Source organism: Haliotis cracherodii, unplaced genomic scaffold (assembly GCF_022045235.1).
Source record: "Haliotis cracherodii isolate W230 unplaced genomic scaffold, xgHalCrac1.p SCAF_15, whole genome shotgun sequence".
In the NCBI taxonomy this organism is placed as follows: domain Eukaryota; kingdom Metazoa; phylum Mollusca; class Gastropoda; order Lepetellida; family Haliotidae; genus Haliotis; species Haliotis cracherodii.
Window position 1 is genome coordinate 990,318 of NW_027266270.1, and position 5,966 is coordinate 996,283.

Below are 5,966 nucleotides of genomic sequence, written 5' to 3' on the forward strand. Positions count from 1 at the left end.
AGCAATAGCCTTAACTGCGTCTGTTGATTGTTTTGCGCCATGACATTACTGCGGGTGGCTAACAATAGCCTTAACTGCGTCTGTTGTTTGTTTTGCGCCATGACATTACTGCGGGTGGCTAGCAATAGCCTTAACTGCGTCTGTTGATTGTTTTGCGCCATGACATTACTGCGGGTGGCTAACAATAGCCTTAACTGCGTCTGTTGATTGTTTTGCGCCATGACATTACTGCGGGTGGCTAACAATAGCCTTAACTGCGTCTGTTGATTGTTTTGCGCCATGACATTACTGCGGGTGGCTAACAATAGCCTTAACTGCGTCTGTTGATTGTTTTGCGCCATGACATTACTGCGGGTGGCTAACAATAGCCTTAACTGCGTCTGGAAAGTTTTGCGACGTCCTGTTATATTACCAAATATCAAAGCTAGATAAGTAGGAAGCGGCACGATGAAATGGTAACTCAGGGTCAGTTTTTTGGTTTGGTTTGGTTTGTAGTTTAACACCGCACTCGGCAATATTCCATCTATATGAAGGCGGTATGTATTCTACCCCGGAATCTTCACGGGTCGCAGAGTCAGTCAGTGATTGCTAAGCTATGGATGCATGTGTTGTTGTTGACAAGGGAGGTTGGAGTCGCATGAACCACGCCACGAAAGTCGCTCAAGGTATTAATTTTATACTACTGCAGTCTTCTTGGAATCGGAATCCCCACAAGGGAGACAAGCATGAGGTGCTTTCCCCTCGCAACGCTAAGAATACATTGTGGAACTGGGTCACTTGCCCGGACATGACAATCACATTGTGTGTCTCCCAGACACCATATCTAGTGGCAGTTCTACTCTTTCGTTACCCCCTAACTTCGCACTCAATGCTAACATTCATAGAAGTGTATAGGGCACGCCGTCTTCAGTTTAAAATCCAGTTTTATAAATCTTACAGTATGTTTTAAATTATCACAATGAAATTGGGCATTTTATCTCCAGCAGGGCAACACACTTGACTTGTCACAGGCCGGTCGCCCGCGTATGGCGTCACGTCAACAAGACAACCATATTCCACTGGTGCATCAACGAAATCAATACCAAACTAAATTAACAGCTCGGACAATTTCTGGGTTGAGACCAATTCGTGGCAGAACGTGCGCAACCGGTTGAGGGAGCACGACATCTGGCCCCGACCTCCAGCGATACGCCCAATTTTGCTTCAAAGTCATGTTCAGGCACGCTCAGCTTGGAAGCACCTAAGGTTCACAAAACAAGACTGGGACAGTATGTTGTTCTCAGATGAGTCCGAGGTTTCACCTGAACAGCTCTGATGGTCGGGCAAGGAACTACAGGCGTCCGGGGGGACGTTTTCGTTGTTCAACGTAGTCAGTTTAGGAGTGGAAGTGTAACGATAAAGAGGGGCATCAGAACTCATGAGGGATCACAATTCATCACTGTTATTGGTAATTTGAATGGCGTACTCGACCGGCACGACATCGTCCGAGGTCATGTTCTACCCTTTGTGTAGATGCAGGGACATCGTCACGTCGAGCAGGATCATGCCCGTCCACATGTGGCAGACTTTTTGAAGCGGCATAACAGATTCTTTATTTCTCTGCTATTTCTCCAGACCTCTCCCATTATAGATTGAACGACCCCTGCGACAAGACCAGAACCAGCCGGTTCAGTTGGGCCAATCTTTGGTTGACATTTGGACCAACATCCCCTGGGCTGTTTTCAATCATCTAGTGTCTTCAGTACGTTTCGGGTGCCTCGCCGGTGTCCTCTCTATTCGCCTACTGTGTCCATCGCCGACAGTAAAGATGGGTTGTTGTTTTTTGCACTTTGCCTACACTATGAAAAGTGCTCCCCGTACATTAATTGTGGACTAGTCCAAAGTATATTGTATGTTATAATTACTTTACTCACTGTTGAAAAGAACTGTGTTTGTTCTTTAACGCCGCACTCAGCAATATTCCAGCTTTTCGACGGCGGTCTGTAAAAAATTGTGAATCAGTAGTGAGCTATAACTCACATCATGTGAATCAGGAGGGGGCTATAACTCACGTAATGTTCTAAGACTGTATATGTCCCAAAGTGAGCTATAACTCACGTATTACTGATGCTGGGTAGGTGACTGGGCAGTAAATTAAATATACCACGATTGGGTTGATGAGTGGTTATATCCGTCTTTGTACCACACACATGAAACATTCAATCTCTTTCCGATTCCAACAGCTCTCCGCGTTGTTTTGTCGGCTCTGGCCGCCTATAGCGCTGTGCACGGGCAGGTAAACTGAGACATCACTGGTGCCATGTTGAGCAGTACTTATGTATATTAATGTCAGTGAGACTGAAACTATGAACACAGCTCAAGGGATTTTCATCTATAACAAGGGTGGCGTGTTGTTTGACTGATTCGACCGAGTGGTACTTGTGTCAAACCACTGCTTTGTCAGTCTGTCTTATATACACGCCCTATTTCAATCCATCTTCCCTTAACTCAGAAAAAACAACAGGAATAGTATTCAAACATAAAAACATGAAACCCGCCTCCCCAATCCTCCAGCTAAACAATCAAACAATCAAATTTCAAAAACAAACCAAATTCTTAGGACTTATTTTCGATGAACATCTCACCTGGGATGCTCACATCCAAAACCTAACAACTAAATGCAGTAAAGACCTAAACACCCTAAGATGCCTAACTGGCTCTAACTGGGGAGCCTCCAAAGATACTCTCCTCTCTCTCTACATATCCCTAATTAGATCAAAACTAGACTACGGCTGCGCCATATACAACACCCTAAACAACTCTCTATCTAAAAAACTTGACTCAATACAATATCAGGCTCTCAAACTCATTACACGCACCCAACATGGCACCTCCTACACCTCACTTCAGGCCTTAACAGGAGAAATGCCACTAAGTCTACGCAGGGAACAGCTAAGCTTAAATTTCTGGGCCGCGTCCCAATCAAACCCTCTCATCCAAAACTTAATAAACCAAAACATCAGCCCTAAAAACCAAGCTCTAGCTCGTAAACACCCCTTACTTACCCCAATATCCCAAAGAATAACAAACTACCTAAATGAACACCAAATTAAAAATCTTAAACAAAACTGCAAACAATCAAATATCTTCACCCCTAAACTTAAAACACCCAAAATAGACACAACACTAGCTAGCCAAATAAATAAACAAACCGACCCAAACATAGCTAAAACTACCACACTAGCATACATACACAAAAATTGGCCAAATTGGTGTCACATTTACACGGACGGATCCTCAGATCCGACCTCCAAACACACGGGTTTCGGAGTCCATACCACACAACCAACTAAAACCACACAATCCTTCCGACTCCCAAATAACCAATCAATATTCACGGCCGAACTAATGGGCATGGCCTCAGCCCTCCACAATCAAGAATCCAAAAACAACCAAAAAATCCTAATACTTACTGACTCCCTAAGTGGACTACAAGCCCTCCAAAACAAAAATACCAAAAACCGACCTAAATTAATAAATCAAATACTTAAAAGCTCCAACGACCTAACAAAAGCAGGCAAACAAATAACCTTCTTGTGGATACCCGCCCACGTAGGAATATACGGTAATGAAAACGCCGATAAAGCAGCTAAACTATCCCTCAAAATCCCAGAAATAAGCTTAAACTTACCCATCTCAAAATCAGAAATTAAAAGTGTAAACAAACAAAAAATCACAAAAAAATGGCATAACCTATATCTAAACTCAAATAGCCAAATCAAAAGAGTGCTCAGCAAACCACTAACCAAACCAAAAATTCTCCATCCATCCAAAAAAATCGACAGAGTAATCACTAAACTCCAAACAGGACACACCAACCTAAATAACCACCTAAAAAAATTTAAAAAACACACTACAGGTAACTGCCCACACTGCAAACAACCAGAAACCCCAGAACACGCACTCATCCACTGCACACACTACCTAACACATCGAACCGCATTACAAACCACCCTCAATCTAAACAAGGCTCTCACTCTAGAAGCAATACTAAACCCACAAAATAAACTAGAAAACTTCAAGGCCTTAGGCGTATTCTTAATAAAAACGGAACTAATAAAACGCATCTAAAACCATAATAACCTACCAAATCAAAATCACAAAAACAAACAATCATCCACCATACCCAGCTCCCTTAGTTCTCCTCCCCAACCCCATCGGCATCTATTCCAAATCTCAAAATTCCCAAATTCTATATAAGCAACCCCTAAAGCCCCCTCTTGGGTTGCACAGACCACCCTCGCCCCTTTCGGAAACACATTAAATGGCCTGGCCGGGCCCGTGTGCGAAATACGCGTCAGTCGGAAAGCGCACGTTAAATCTCCAAAGTAAGTAAGTAAGTAAGCAATCCATGTAAACTAAAACTGAAGGAGTGTTATTTTCCCTGTCATGTGCCTCCACTGCCCAGTCTGTTGTGTGAAACAAGAGGCATCTCGCGGTATAACGGGGCAAGCATTAACTGCAACGTTGACATACACTATAATATTAGACAAAGTTCCTGGGACAGTTGTTCGGATTGTAGAACTTGAACCTGGCTGTGACAGTTATACCTTTACCGTTACATGCTGACAATATAAAACCCTTGTTTATTATCACGTGACAGGTCACTGTCGATGTACTTTTTCCAGTGATTGCAATACATGTTTAAAAGGCATTATTTAGAAGTTGACAGATGACAAAGTAGACACAATTTATGGATATACAACTACTTTATTTACTGTAAAGGCTTTAATAAACAAGTGGTATCAATAATTAAGTTGTGCCCACATTGTCAGTGAATACAGTGACGTCAACACGACATGGGTCAAATGTCAGGATGATGTAGCTCTCGGCGAGCACGACCTGACCTGATAAATGTACATCCCATAACAATCAGAACATTATCAAATATATGTTGCCATTTATAAGAACATATTTTCAAAAGAAAACAACATGTCGCACACGTAAATTTCTTCCTTAACATTACATGTGTGTGTATTCAGCCAACCTAGATTTAAAGGCTCACGTATTCAGGGACACATGAAATGACGTGTTTTCAGACACCATAGAATAGAATGTATTTTATGCTCTCAGATTATGTATCACAATTATAGTTTGAAAACACCTGCAACATTAGTGTTGTATGATATAATTGAAGAGCAGCATGTTTTGTTGGAGGACAGCGTTTGTTCCGAAAGTTCTCAATTCCCTAACTGTACATTACGTCTTATATTTCACAATAATCTTATGGCTTATTTAAAGGATAACTGACCTTCACAGGATTGTTACACATACGGCTTTTTACTTATTCGTCTTTAGTTTGTTTGCTGAACACATGAGTGTCATATCACGCGTGACTCAGTTTCTGTGCTTTGCATAACACGTGGGAGGTCACTCGTGTGATTTACACGAAAAAGTCATAAACCGTTTATGCCATGTTGGTGCCGATTTCGATGGCGTCCAGACAAAATATCACCATAAAATATTACACATAATTTCACTCCTACAGTACACATTCTCTAAAGGAACACAAAACAAATGGAGACCTAGTTTGTGTAACAGCATATAAAGCACACATGAACAATATCCGATTGTTTGTTGTGTTTTTTTAGAGATCCGCATTGCTTGTTTTGTGGGATGCAAGTGAAAATATAAACTAAATACAACCAGATCATTTTCTCCAACAATTTAGATATTTCACCATTTCTTAATAACTCAGTGCAATAATGTTTGAAAAGAACATCTGAAAGAAACATGGCACAATGACGTCATAAAAATCCCTTCCTGTTAACTGAAATTATTTTATTGTGGGAAGCGCGTACAATACGAATTTGAAGTTACCTCCCTTTGAGAAATATTGAATTTCCGGCCTATTCAAAGGCGGTTGATACAAACTCAGGAAGGTTGTTTCTGTTCGTGTGGTGTTAATAATGCCACCATAATAGCGT